A 15,730-nucleotide genomic window follows, 5' to 3' on the forward strand; every position below is an offset into this window, starting at 1 on the left:
CTGCAAGACTTCTGTCTGGGGTGGAAGAATGGGGGCGAAAGGGTAGTAATAACAGTTCTTAATCAAGATTGATAGACGGAAAATCCAAGCCCTATGAGCAGTAGCCCAAATCAAAGTTTGTGCTAAATGGGTAACTATCTGCTTCCTCTATTAGAAGCAAACATTGCCAGTGCACGGTTTGTCTAAGAGACTGCAACAGAACTGGCGAAAAATCACTTTAAAGTAGCGCATGAATAATTAAAACCTAGAAAATAAACACCATTTGCATAGGATCACGTTAGAATCATAGACCAAGAGACTGCGGTAGTTTACATTTTAAGGAAGCCTTACGAAATCTTAGAAATACTGGAGTTTCCACTCTGGTAACCTTAAAAAAAGCGGCACACTAGAGTAATTTTGTAGGGAACATTCAAGGAGGTGTTTCGGAGGACTGAAGGCACCAGGCGTCATGGTTCATTCCGATGTAAGGGCTTCTCGAGAAATATACACATTCCAGGGATGCAACGGAAGGGGCCTGTGGCATGTGCGGGTTGTGTGCAGCTCTAAAGCCGTGCCCCAACTTGCCACAAAAAGACACTGGTGTCCTAGGTCTAATATGAAACAATTCCTTCTTGCGAACTTATCTAATCTTCCTTTCCATGACCGCTCTCAGCGGGTTCCTAGAAGGCCTCCATGCAGAAAATCGCCACGGCTAACTACAACAAACGCCCCTACTAGCGCGTCATCACTGCTTGAATGACACGGCCGACTCTCATGAAGAGACCATGCATCCGTCCACGCGCAGTTGAGTGAGTAGGGTCATCCCGTTCGACCACTGCAACAACTTCAACGCTCAACCTCCTAAGAAATATTTTTGTGAGCCAGCTAGCTAGATAAAGAGATGTTAAGGTTTCAGCAGATCCGCATGTTTGTAATGGAATATGAAAAGATTACAATTTGCTCCAGGAATATGTGTGAGCTTAATATATCAATGCAAAAAAGTGCAGTTTCAAAAAAGTACTCTTATCCCAGTAATATTTCGTGCAAAACTTTTGAATGTAATAACATTATTTTCAGTGCGACGAGCATAAAAAAGTAATAATTCCAAAGGCCAGTGCTTAGTTTGTGCCAGTGGAGGGCACTGGAACTCGTTTTTGGAGTCAAAGACTTATTTTGCGTGCTCCTTCTGTAGCCCAGAGAAAAGGTCAGATGAGAGAGATGGAGACAGTAAACCCTCGACAGAGGGCCGTACGGGTGAAAAAGAATATGCAGGCGTGCGATAAGGCGACGGGTGGTGAAAGACAGAGGCACGGAGTGCAAATAAAACTACGCAGCCTTGGCATTCGGCGGGGTGGGCTCCTAAGAAAACCTCCGCGTTGACACTTGCGTCGCTGCCTGAAGCAGCATCCTAACTGGGAAACACCGCGTTAGCACTCACAGCTCTAAATTGGATCCTGAAACTATCACCGCGCCCTCGGATGGGAGTTGAACGTTAGACTTGGAAACAAAAAGCACAAGCATTGGCATAGCCAATAGGTCTCGCCTTTGGGAGCTTATAAGTGTTTAGCCATGCAACAGTTGCATAACTAAATACTTATACGGTCCCAAAAGCGAGATCTATTGGCCGCGAAAGTGATCGCGATTGCGATCAAACATCAAAGCGGCCACGAAAGTGAATGTAATCGCGGTCAAGCGCGGCGCGCGGGCCTGCGCACATGCGCTGTAGCTCTAGGCTGGCCTGGTAGCACTTTTTGGAGCCCTCTCAATAAGTCTCGCCAGACCAGCGCATGCGCTGGGTCAGGAGAGACCTAAAAATGCAGAGGGAAGAGAGACAAATACAGAGGGAATAGCATGTGTGAGGAAAGAGAGAAAAATGGAGAGGGAAAAGCACATGTGAGGGCAGAGTGAAAATACAGAGGGAATAGCACATGTGAGACCAGAGAGAAAAATATAGCGGGAAGAGCATATGTGAGGACAAAGAGAACAAGTACAGGCTATGCCAAGCGGAAGTGATCGCGTTTGCGATCAAACATCAAAGCGGCGAAAGTGAAAGTAATCGAGCAGAGCATCAAAGGTCTGGGTGAGAAGGGAGGGGGGAATGCAAGGAGCAGAGGAGCAGCTGTGCACGTGCACGCCATCCTGCACTCAATCCCTAGGCCAGCAAAACCATGTGGGTAGCACTTTTGAAAGCCCACTTACAAAATGTCTCAAAGAGAGTCTCATCGAGACCTAAAAATCACCATCCAGCCAGTCAGCCCACTTCGCAGTGAGCCGCCCTGCAGTCCCGCTACTAAAAACGTACGACGTCACCGTGCTCGAGAGTTTCATTGCCTCCCAGCTGACCGTGCTCCCTCTACGGACCACCTAGTGAACTACACTTGATCGGAGCCAAAAGGCCGTTAAATCCTCCTAAATAGAAGCTCCAAAAATTCAAGGAATTATTCTCGCCGCCACACATCGTGCGAGTGATCATACATCCCTGGATCAACACATTACACAAACATCAGCAGCACCATAGTTCTGAAGAGCGAATCCCAAAAATATAATTCACCTAATAATATTAGTACGAGGCTGCAACTTGTCACGATCAACAATGGTGAGTGCGGCATATAATCGGAGTATACAGGATTCATTAAAATGAGTGAGACACGCAATGAGGGTTTGTATGCAGATATTACGCATAGGATTATGGGAAGGCGGTAGGGTGACCAACCGTCCGTAAATTTCACGGACTGCCCATTGTCCGTAATTTGGGGACGGCAGCAAGCTGTGCTGTCCCAAAGGTGCCCATCGGAGCCGGCTCGCACCCCTCTGAGGCTGCAGCAGCCCCTCCCGCCCTCGCTCAGTCCTTCTAGGGGCCACTGTCATTCTGACGTAGCTGACTATCACCTAAAGAATGGCAATGGGCCGGAGGAGAGGGAGGCACCAGGGTCAGACAAGTGTTTCATGGCCCTTCCTAACTTTGACCTGTGACTCGCAGATCAGCACAGAGCAGAATAGCAAACAAATAAAGCCAGAATAATCACTGTGATGCAGCTGTGTGTGTGTGTGTGTGTGTGTGTGTGTGTGTGTGGTGTTGGTGGTTGGGGGGTGCATAGGGGCAGTGGCAACAGAAAGAAATTATGATAATGGTAAATCAAAAAGAAGCACAAGGCAAATGTGGTGAGTAAGCAAAGGAAGAATAGAATGCAAATATTGAAAGAAAGCTGGAAAGATAGAGAAAGATTTAGATTTATTAACAATGGAAGGAAGGACACGAGGATAATCAAATGAAAAAAAAGGAACACAACATAAATGTTAATGTGGAATATGGAAATATGAAAAGAAAATGAAATATGAATTTAAAGAATAAAGAGAGAATGAGAAACAAAATGAAAGGATACACAGACAGAAAGATGGAAAGAAAAATAAATGGAGGATGTAAAGAAGAAAGTAGAGAACAAACGTGGATAGAGAGAAGGACATAAGGAAAGAAAGAAAATGAAAAGACCGAAAGAATAAAAGACAAACGTCAATATAGGTCAATGCAGTTTTTGACCAAGTTTCTTTCCTGCTGTAAAAAGCATCATTTTGCATTGTTTTTGCAAATTTCCATCAGGGAAACAATTTTCACTCTTCAAAAGGAAAGACCAGGATAGCTCACTTTGGGGCATATTAGCTACAAAAGGCGATAATGATCGCCAGCGAAAGGGAGCGTGATTTTTGTTATCGCTTCAATTCCTGGATACATTTCGTATTCTTATCGAGGTATTATGAACACGTCGATAAGATGCGATGGTGTCTGGGAAAGGAAGCGATACCTGCCGCTAACACGCGATAGGCAAACTTCCGATAGCATGGGAGCAGCGCGTTAGCGGATTGTTAGCGGCAATACGTCATAACATGCCTGCATATGCCTCATATTATGCCATAATATTCCTGAAAACTCCCTGTATGACATGATCAATGGCCCAATGAGCACGGCACTCTGCAGCATGAAAAATGAACTGAAATTGTATAACTTCAGTAATGCAGTCGGTGACTCAGTGAATGCCAATAACAATGTTATGTGACAGGCCAGATACACTGCAATGTCTCCCAATGGGCTTGCTAATATGCGTTATGGAATTCCAATAGAAGCCCAGGTCCTGCACATCTAACCTGGGCTTCTATTGGAATTCTATAACGCATATTATCAAGCCAATTATCGCCGTTTTAGCTGCAGTTTCCTGCCGCTAAAACGGCGATAATTTTATCGCCAGTCTTGCTAATATGCCCCTTAATTCTCTCCTCTGGTGTAGAAATGAAACCGGCGTCTCCTCATTTTATCCTTTTGTGCCAGAAACACTTTGGGCCATATTATCAAGGAACGGCGATAACACTTAAAGCGGAGATAATGGGCTTGATAATATGCCCTTGTGAATTCCCATAGAAGCCCAGGTTCACAGCAGAACATGGGCTTCTATGGGAATTCACAAGGGCATATTATCAAGCCCATTATCGCCGGTTTAGCGGTAGATTCCTGCCGCTAAAGAGGCGATAATGTTATCGCCGCTCCTTGATAATATGGCCCTTGATAAGTGCAAGGGGGCTTATTTATGAGCCCTTGCATCACTTTTGCGCTGCCCGTGCGTCACTTTTTGTGACGCACAAGCAGCGTAAAAGATGCACCATGTTGCGTCAGATTTACAAAGTGACGCATCTAGGCAGATGCGTCACTTTGTAGACCCCTGCGCCACATTATACCTGCGCCAGGTATAATGTATGCAGGGTGGGCGTTCCAACGTAAGTAAGCTTCATAGAGGTGACGCAGTGAAATCTACGAGATTTCACTGCGCCACTTCAAGGACGCAAATGTGTCAATATCTTACGCCTGCCTCACAGCAGGCATAAGACTGACGCAGGCCCTTTTACATGGGGCTTGCCCTATGTGAAAGGGCACATTGCTGGAGTTGCGTCACTTTTATGACACACCCCAGCAATGCGTCACTTCTGCGCCAACAGATACGTCAGAAATACTGAAGCATCTGTCACTCCTTGCGACATGATGTGTCATATTGTAAATATGACGGATCATTGGTGTCGCAAGGAGGGTACAATGAAAAGTGACGCATCGCTGCTGTCACGCAGTGATGTGTCACTTTTCATAAATGAGGCCCAAGGTTTCTTGGATTTCCTTACTTCTACAGAAGCCTCTCCTCATTTTATCCTTCTGTGCTAGAAAGCACCTCGCAGCCTCTCCTCATTTTATCCTTCTGTGCTAGAAAGCGCCGTGCGGTCTCTCATCGTGTTATCCTGCTGTGCTAGAAAGCGCCTTGCAGCCTCTCCTCATTTTATCCTTCTGTGCTAGAAAGCGCCGTGCGGTCTCTCATCGTGTTATCCTTCTGTGCTAGAAAGCACCTCGCAGCCTCTCCTCATTTTATCCTTCTGTGCTAGAAAGCACCTTGAAGCCTCTCCTCATTTTATCCTTCTGTGCTAGAAAGCACCTCGCAGCCTCTCCTCATTTTATCCTTCTGTGCTAGAAAGCACCTCGCAGCCTCTCCTCATTTCATAGCGCCCTCAGCAGGCGGGGGATAAAGCTTGCTGTGAGTGTATGATTGGACTCCTCACCCGGTGACCGTGTGAAGGGAGTCGATCTCGTGTCACACGGTGGGCGTGAGTGTGCAGGTAACGGGTCCACTGTCGGTTTCTTTAAAGCGCTTCCACCGCTGGGGATCAAACAACTGCAGCGCCCCAAGACTGAGCGTCACCGCCTTCCCACAATCCTTTGCGAAATATCTGTATACAAACCCTCCTTGCATTTGTGCTTCACCCCTAAAACTATGAATAATTATTTTAATAAATCCTGTGTTCGCAGATTGTCTAGTACGTTTTTGTATCATACTCTCTATTGTTAATCGTCACAAGCTGCAGACTCACACTAATATTACTAGGCGATCGTAGTTTTGGTTTCACGCAACTAATCTTGGAACAGTCTCTTACACAACGTATCCGTGGTCCAAGTGTGACGTTTCACTTGCACTTTGTGTGGCAGTGAAACTCATAGCTTGAATTTTTGACGGACGCTTCCTGGAGGAAACGTCTACATAGTAACGTAACGCGAGATGTATATTACCTGTAGTAGTTCGGGGATACGGATTTCAAAGTCAATGATGATTTATAATGATATGTTATTGTCTATTTCACTGAAGCAGCTGTGACCAAGACACACAATCGGCTTCGTTGTCCCTGCACATCTGTCGCCTCTTAAATCGAACGCACTTTCCTGTTTTGAGGAGAATGAAGACGACTGGAGAAAGAGAGGAGCCGCGTTGATCGATAGAGCAGGCTTTGTAGAGCAGAAGGATGAAATGAGGAGATGGTGCACTGGGCTTTGTAGAGCAGAAGGATGAAATGAGGAGACGGATTACTTTCTTCACGAGAGGGGCGAGGACTCTAGAAGGAACAAAGCATCCTCCACTTATCTCATCTGCTTTACAGAGCAAAGCCCTCCTCCCCCTCCCCCCTCCTTCGACCCTCCTGAAGAAATGAACCCAACGTCTCCTCATTTCATCCTTCTCCTCATTTCACCCTTCTGATCTCTGGGGAAATGCGCAGCTTCTCTTCTTGAATCTTCTTCTTTCTCCCCGAAGCAGGAGCGTGTTTGTGATCTAGAAGATATGAGGGGAGTAGAGTCAAAGGGGCTGGGACTGTCTGAGCCTGCGTGCACATATTAATAGCCTATGACGAGAGTAAAACAAGCATTGGCATAGCCAATAGGTCTCGCTTTTGGGACCTTATAAGTATTTAGTTATGCAGCACAATATCCTTGGGGCAACCACATCAACTGTTGCATGGCTAAACACTTATAAGGTCCCAAAGGCGAGACCTATTGGCTATGCCAATGCTTGTTTTTCTTTCTGCCAGAAAGGAGAAGCATCTTATGCTTAAGGACTGCATCCAGGAAGACGGATGAGGACGTGATTCGTTTTACTCAATGTAATTGGTGGACAGTCTGAAACTTACACCCTACTGGCCAAGCCACACCCTGGGTGAGCGTAAGAGACTGTAGAAAATGACTATTTAGGTAAAGTGGGAGGGCGGCAGAAGCCACAGATCGCCTCTGCCTGGCCTAGTATTGGCTCGAGGTTTCAACAGGACTTTAGGGTCAGCCAGAGCCAGGTGCGACCCTTCAGCTGCTTCCACACCTCCGTGATAACTCTTAAAATGTCAGGCACTAGGCTCTTTGGTTGTGTCCAGGTCGGTGACCACATATGCAGTCATGTACGCCTACCTCCCACCTGACTCCCTTCCTGTGTGACGTCATCACCCAGTTAACGCGTTCTCTTAAGCGAGACAATTGTCTCTTTCTTTAATCGTTGTGGGCAATTGGGAAGTTAGAGGCAATAATTGCAGATGAAAACCGCAGCAGGACGGGTTTTGTTCTGCTCCGTTATTAGAAGCCACCGATTTAGCTGTGAGTGGATAAAGGCCAACAAGACTCGCTTGTAAATTACAGACTAGACTTCATCACCGAGCATCTGTTTTGGAGTATTGTACCCCCTCCCCTGCGCTATTTCAGGAGTGCCGATAGATGAGCAGTTGTGGCGAAGTAACACGCGCGCGGCTGGGCACCATTGATCCAGCGAGAGCAGACGAGCGGCCGCCGGCAGGACGAGGCCTTTGACTTGGTTTGTTTTATTATGCATCAAAGGCGGGATTGCCATTTTGTGGACTTTTTGACCCAGCTGCTTAGGTGCTTTGAGAACATCGGAATAACAAGACAAGCCCGGCGGAGCATGGCGCGCGCGCTTGGCGGGGCCGGGGGAGCGCATTCCAGACGAGGGAGCGGAGCCTTTGAAGTAGGATGCCAAACGGATTTCATGGCGGCACGATGCACGTGATTGTGCGCATGCTCGCCATGCAATCCGCTTTTGGGAGCACTTTTGGGAGCCCCTTACTATAGTCTCGCATCGCGATCGCTTACGCGATAGCTAGGCGAGACCTAAATATGTCTGTAAAGCATCTACATAGCAGCTCAGCTCAGCTCGGCCACAGTTTATTTTACCTCTAGCGTCTCCAATTCCTTTAATTTTAGAATACTTTCGTGGTTAAATGTACCATAAATTAAAAAATGATTCTCACCACCATGCGATGTGCGAGTGATTATTCACCCCTGAATCAAACCATGATACAACAATGAAAATTTGACTGTAGCGCGAACCCCAAAAATATAGGGGCATGTCAGCAACACCCGGCGATAATTATCGCTCAGCGCTCTTAGCGTGAGGATAATTATCGCCGGGTAACGTGGATTTTTATCGCTGAGATAGCGTGCTATTAGCAACGCTTATCTCCTCAGCGATAAAAATCCTCACGCTAACTGCCTAACGTGAGATTATCGCTGGAAACCCAGCGATAATCTCACGCAATGTGGCATTAGCTAGTTGATAGGGACTCACAAACATAGCCATGATATCCACCTTCCATGGGATATCAAGGCTAAGTCAGTCCTGAAGCAGGCGTAAGGAAAGTAGCGATAACAGGGGTTATCGCTACATTTCCTGACGCTATGCTTCATAGCGTGGGGCTTGATGATAGGAGAAATGTCGCTTAGCGACATTTCTCCTGTCATGTTAGGTCAGGAACGCCCACTTTGCATCTCATTAGAGATGCAAAGCTGGGCGTTAGGAATCCCCACGCTAAAGCAAGGTTTCACGCGTTAGCGTGGCCTTGCTAATTAGGTGATAAAATTATCTCCGCTTTTCAGCCGAAAAAGCGGCGATAATTTATTATCGCCAGCTTGTAAATATGCCCCATAGGGGCATATTATCAAGGTCCGACGTTAGGGTTATTGCCGCTTTATTGGCAGAAAACTGCTGCTAAAGCGGCGATAATGGGCTTGATAATATGCCGTAGAGTATTTCCATAGAAGCCCATGTTCTGGTGTGAACATGAGCTTCTATTGGAATTCTCTGTGGCATATTATCAAGCCCATTATCGCCGCTTTAGCGGCAGTTTTCTGCCGATGAAGCAGCGACAATTTTAACGCCGGACCTTGATAATATGCCCCATAATCATCAGATAATGTTAGCGCGAGGCTGCAACTTGTTACGATCAACAATGGTGAGTGTGGTACAAAAACGTTCAACATAATCAGTATATACAGGATTCATTAAAATGGTTATTTATGCCTCAAGGAGTGAAAGAGACACGCAATGAGGGTTTGTATGCAGATATTGCGCAAAGGATTGTGGAAAGGCGGTGTTGCTAACAGTCTTTGGGCTCTGCAAAGTTGTTTCTTCACCAGCGGTGGAAGCACATTAAAGAAACAGCATGGACCCATGACCTGCACAGCTGCCAAGGTTTCAGATTGCTCACCTGTGACATTTTCACAGTTTCAGTGTACTTATGAGTGACAATCAACCACTATAGGTGACACTTTCTCACAAGCAAAATCAAGCAATGAAGACCATGGAAACAGTTAAATATCAGAAATTATACCCATACGAGCATCGAGAAACTCTAAGGGGCATATCAACAATGAGGCGCCGCGATAATTTTATCACCTAATTAGCAAGGTCACGCTAACGCGTGAAACCTTGCTTTAGCGTACAGAATCTTAACGCCCACCTTTGCATCTCTAATGAGATGCAAAGTGGGCGTTCCTAACCTGACATAACAGGAGAAGCTTTGCATCTCTAATGAGATGCAAAGTGGGCGTTCCTGACCTGACCTGACATGACAGGAGAAATGTCGCTAAGCGACATTTCTCCTATCATCAAGCCCCACACAATGAAGCATAGCAGCAGGAAGAGTAGCGATAACCCCTGTTATCGCTACTTTCCTTACGCCTGCTTCAGGACTGACTTAGACATGATATCCTATGGAAGGTGGATATCATGGCTAAGTTTGTGAGTCCCTATCAACAAGCTAACACCACATTTCATGAGATTATCGCTGGGTTTCCAGCGATAATCGCACGTTAGGCAGTTAGCGCTAGGATTTGTATCGCTTTTGAGATAAGCGGTGCTAATAGCATGCTATCTCAGCGATAAAAATCCACGCTAGCCGGCGATAATTACCCTAGCGCTAAGTGCGCTTAGCGATAATTATCGCCGGTTGTTGTTGATATGCCCCTAAAATGTTGAAACTGCTGCAAAGAAGCTGAAATGGAAGGGCACTAGTAAGCTCATTGTACTGTAAACAATTTTGTAACCATGGGGAGTATTATCAAGAAACGGCGTTAAAATTATCGCCGCTTTAGCACGGCAATAATCGGCTTGATAATATGCCCTCGAGAATTTCCATTGAAGCCCATGTTCTGGTGTAAACCTGGGCCTCTATTGGAATTCTCTGCGGCATATTATCAAGCCCAATATCGCCGCTTTAGCGGCAGTTTATTCTGCCGCTAAAGTGGCGATACTTTTAACGCCGTGCTTGATAATATGCCACCATGATATTAAACAAATATATCTTTCATTAACGTTCTGTGTAGATATGCAAACACACATGCAGTTAAGCACAAAAAAAATACTTACCGGATGCAACAGACTGACACTTAGAGGGCTTATATATGGGCCCCTGCGTCACTTCTCATAAATGAGGCCCTTACATTATAAGTAAGCAATGTGCTATTAAAGCCAATGGGCCTTATTTATGAGAAGTGTCGTATAAATGAGTGAAAGCAGCGACACGTCTCAGTGCACCCTCCTTGCGACACCTAGGATGCGTCATTTTTACTGTATGACGCATCGTGTCGCAAGGAGTTACAGATACGTCAGTATTACTGACGTATCTGTTGGCGTATTGCTGGAGTTGTGTCGGAAGTGTGACGCAACTCCAGCAATGTTCCTGTCACATGGGGCAAGCCCGTTGTGAAAGGGCCTGCGTCACCCTTACGCGTGCCATGAGTCAGGCATAAGGTTTTGATGCATTGGTGTCCTAGAAGTGGCGCACTGAAATCTTATAGATTTCACTGCGCCACTCTTACGACCCTTTCTTGCGGGGAACGCCCGCCCTGCATACATTATACCTGGCACAGGTATACTCTAGCGCAGGGGTTTACGAAGTGACATTTCTGCCTAGATGCATCACTTCGTAAATATGGCGCAACATGGCGTATTATTTACGCCACCGCTGCGTCACTAAAAGTGACGCACCGGCGGGGCAAACGTGACGCAAGGGCTCATAAATAAGCCCCCAAGTATCACACATTCCCAAATGGACAAAACTATCAACGTCAAACAGCAGAGTGGACAGACATCAGAGACTCATTGTTTCAGAGCCGGCATTAGCACAGGTGGTGTCCGGTGCAAAAATCTTTTTTGGCTCCCCACCGGACCTCTTTTTTCACTGATTCCCTTACTACCACCCTCCATCAGTGCCTGCCATCCCTACATAGCCCCTCTCTCACATGCATTTGATTTGTTTTATAATCAATCAATCAATCATAGCATTTGTAAAGCGCACTACATACCCGTCAGGGTCTCAAGGCGCTGGGGGGGGGGGATGAAAGCTGCTACTGTTCGAAGAGCCAGGTCTTGAGAAGTCTTCTGAAGGTCAGAAGGTCTTTGGTCTACCGTAAGCGGATGGGGAGGGTGTTTCATGTCTTGGCGGCAATGTGGGAGAATGATCTGGCGCCAGCGGTCACTCTTCGGATGCGGGGGACGGTGTCGAGGGCGCGCTCTGCGGAGCGAAGCTGGCGGGTGGGGGAGTAGAGGCTGAGTCGGCTGTTGAGGTACGTTGGTCCGGTGTTGTGGAGTGCCTTGTGTGTGTGGGTGAGGAGTTTGAAGGTTATCCTCTTGTTGACAGGGAGCCAGTGCAGGTCTCTCAGGTGGGGTGTGATGTGGCTGCGGCGAGGGATGTCGAGGATCAGGCGTGCGGAGGCGTTCTGGATGCGTTGAAGCCGTTTCAGGAGTTTTGGCGGGGCTCCTGCGTAGAGTGCATTTCCGTAGTCCAGTCTACTGCTGACGAGGGCCTGGGTGACCGTCCTTCTCGTTTCAGTGGGGATCCACTTGAAGATCCCGCGAAGCATGTGGAGGGTGTTGAAGCAGGAGGAGGACACAGCGTTGACCTGCTTCGTCATGGAGAGGGTAGAGTCGAGGATGACCCCTAGGTTGCGTGCGTGGTTGGTGAGTGTTGGGGGTGTTCCTAGTGCAGTCGGCCACCAGAGGTCTTCCCAGGCCGATGGGGTGGATCCGAGGATGAGGACCTCCATCTTGTCCGAGTTCAGCTTCAGTCAGCTGTTCCTCATCCAGACGGCGACGGCCTTCATTCCTTCGTGAAGGTTAGTTTTGACGGTGTGGGGGTCCTTGCTGCGGGAGAGCATCAGCTGGGTGTCGTCTGCGTAGGAGATGATGTTGTGGTCCTGCCGTCGTGCGACGTGGGCAAGCAGTGCCGTGTAGACGTTGAACAACGTTGGGCTGAGGGATGAGCCTTGGGGTACGCCGCAGATGATCCCGATGGCTTCAGAGTGGAAGGGGGAGGCTGACGCTCTGTGTTCTTTCGGAGAGGAAGGAGGAGGTCCAGTCCAGGGCCTTCTCTTGGATTCCGGCGTCGTAGAGGTGTGTTCGTAGTGTGCGTTGGCAGACCGTGTCGAAGGTGGCTGACAGGTCCAGGAGGATGAGGGCCGCGGTTTCTCTGTTGTCTAGCAGGGTCCTGATGTCATCAGTGGCCAGCGATGAGGGCAGTTTCGGTGCTGTGGTTGCTGCAGAACCCGGACTGGGACGGGTCCAGGATGCTGTTCTCCTCGTGGAAGCTGGTCAGTTGTTTGTTGATGGCCTTTTCGATGGTCTTCGCCGGGAACGGGAGCAGGGAGATGAGTCGGAAGTACTTGAGGTCCTTGGGGTCCGCCTTGGGTTTCTTGAGTAAGGCGTTGATCTCTGTGTGCTTCCAGTTATCCGGGAAGGTCGCTGTCTCGAAGGAGATGTTGATGGTTTTCCGGAGATAGGGTGAGATGGTGCTGCTGGCTTTGTTGAAGATGTAATGTGGGCAGGGGTCTTCCGGGGATCCGGAGTGGACGGTGTTCATGATCTTGATGGTGTCGTCATCGTTGATGTTGGTCCAGGCGAGCAGGCGGTTGGTGGGGGTGGTGGTCGTGGGAGCGGGGATCTCATTTGTTGCCGGGGTGGTGACGGCGTTGAAGCTGTTGTGGATGTCTGCGATCTTGCAATGGAAGAAGGTGGCCAGCGAGTCGCACAGGTCTTGTGAAGGTGGGATGTCGTTGGTGTTGGAGCTGGGTTGGAGACTTCCTTCACGATGTTGAAAAACTCTTTGCTGTTGTGTGTGTTGTTGTCTAGGTGGTCTTTGAAGGAGGTCCTTTTGGCGGAACTGATGAGGTGGTAGTGTCTGCGGGTGGCTTTCTTGTGTGCTGTTAGCTTTCCGGTGTTCATTCAGGGATCCAGTTTTTTTCGAGTTTTCGAAAGGATCGCTTAGAGGCCTGGAGGTCTTCGGGGAACCCGCTGGCTTTCTTGCTGGTGTGGGTGTTGGAGGGCTTCTTGAGTGGGGAGAGGGAGTTGGCGCAGTCGCTGATCCACTGTCTAAGATTGCGAGCGGCGGTGTCGGGGTCATTTGGATATGCGGGTGGGCTCCGGGCGAGGGTGGTGGAAAGCTGGTCTTGGGTGACTTTGCTCCAGCAGCGGCGTGGCATCTGTTGGGTGCGGTGGTGCGTGGTGGGTTTCCGGAAGGTGAAGTGGATGCAGTGGTGATCGGTCCAGTGGAGCTCGGTGGTGTGGTTGAAGGAGACGTGGGAGCTTGCGGAGAAGATGGGGTCAAGCGTGTGGACGGCGGAGTGGGTGGGTGTAGCTGCTCAAACTAGTGCAGAGAGTCAGAGCACTTTACATCACACACACATTATACAGAGACAATCATTCGTGGGTAATTCATTCTAGGAAATATTATATAAAGCAGTGAAGATTACAAGATGTAGGAATGAGTATCACATATCATCCATACTAGTAGGCAGTATATTTTAAGAGTGTTTGGTCTGGAGAAGGAACGTACCACAGTGGTTGGGCTTGGCTTTACTATTAAGATTGCATTTCTACCTAAATTAACTTTTTTAGCCAAACTAGGATAATGAAAGACTGGGTGGGAAAACATAACGTTATAACTAGGGCTCCGGGTTTTATGGTATTTATTTTTTTAACATTTCAGTCTGTATTTATCCATTTTTATTTTCAGGCCTTTGTATATGTATTTATCCATATCTATTTTGTTTTTTGCATATAAATGTAGTTGTAAAACTGAACATTTCCATATTTATTTAAAATGATAGACATTTACTCATACTTTGATGTCTGTCGTTTTTTAGCTATTGAAGGGGCATATTATCAAGGACGGCGTTAAAAATTATCTCCGATTTAGTGGCAGAAAACTGCCGCTAAAACGGCGAAAATGGGCTCGATAATATGCTCTATGGAATTCGCCGTCCTTGATAATATGCCCCCAAGTTGCCAAATTGTTCCGAACAGTACATGCACTGGCAAATATTAGCATTATACCACAAATGTATGTTGGCAAATGCAGTTATTTAAAGACATTTCATCATGTTTTTTAATTTGTCATGCTGTCCATCTGCCCAGCTGTTGGGCTATAATTCATGAAAGGCAGCACAAAGACTCACATAAAAGAAGCCCATTTTCTGTGTTTATCAATTCTTAAAAATAAATGCAGACAGAGAACACATTGTTTTCTGTCTGTATTTTTCTATAAAAATCCGTAAAAACGGAAAATAGGGTACCTTAGTTATTACCCATAAAGCTGCTCAGCCTAGATCCTTTCAATTTATTTCAGGAATGCCCCCCTGTGTGCTGTTACTGCCACCAAAATAAATTAAGAGTGAAGCCTGAGAAGCTTTAGAAAGGGCTTTTCTGTCGCCCGGGGAGTCTCCGTGCACACCCGACAGACGCACGCAAGCAAAGCGCTCCTTGTTCAGTGTACCGGCGTCTGCTGCGGAGGTGGTACGGCACAAGGCGTTTGCATCTCAATAGAACGCAAGGCTTTTGCTGGCTGATTTTGTTTTGCCCCTGAAATGCTCTGGGAAGGATTCCACAGTTTAATAAAAGGACTGTGCACTGTTTGTAAAATAATTAAAAGAAATGCACTGGTTTAGCCCTGTGCTAATAAAATAATGTGCAATATTTTAATCAGTAATGTGTCTTACTAATATATCTACTGACGTCCCTGCTCTTTTCCAGGTCCTGGGGCTCACATACACTGGCTCTGGGAGCATGCCTAAACCTAAATGTGTTTCTCTAAAGATGAAAGTGAACATCATCAAGATTCCAACAGATAAAAACAAACCAACATAAGGCAAAACTGAAATCAGGACACCATGCTAACGCATGAACATTAAACACTTGTTGCAAGTACATCCTGGTATCTCCCCCGTGAGTGACTTTACAACTTGTACATTTGCAATTTTTTCTGTTTGTATTTCTTATGTAACTCATGTCCTTGTGTAACGCAACTGGTTCTTTTGTAAAGCGCTCTGACACCTTCGGGTAATGTTCGCGCTATATAAAATAGCATTAAATAAATAAATAAATCCTGTGTGTGTGCCAATATTAAAAGACCAACCCTTTTGATTGCCGGCCGAGCGTTCTGACTTTGTTTTGTTCAAATAAATGCAGTGCCTCATGATATAATAAAGTCGGAGGAGTTCTAATTAAGCGTGACTAATGCATTTTAATGTGATGATGCGGTCATCTGCATTAAAATGCGTTAGTCTAACTTCTGATGCATGATACTTGGCAGGGCTGTACCTGCCAACTCACTCCCACTGTGTGTG

The sequence above is a fragment of the Triturus cristatus genome, chromosome 2_2, assembly GCF_964204655.1.
Source record: "Triturus cristatus chromosome 2_2, aTriCri1.1, whole genome shotgun sequence".
Lineage (NCBI taxonomy): Eukaryota > Metazoa > Chordata > Amphibia > Caudata > Salamandridae > Triturus > Triturus cristatus.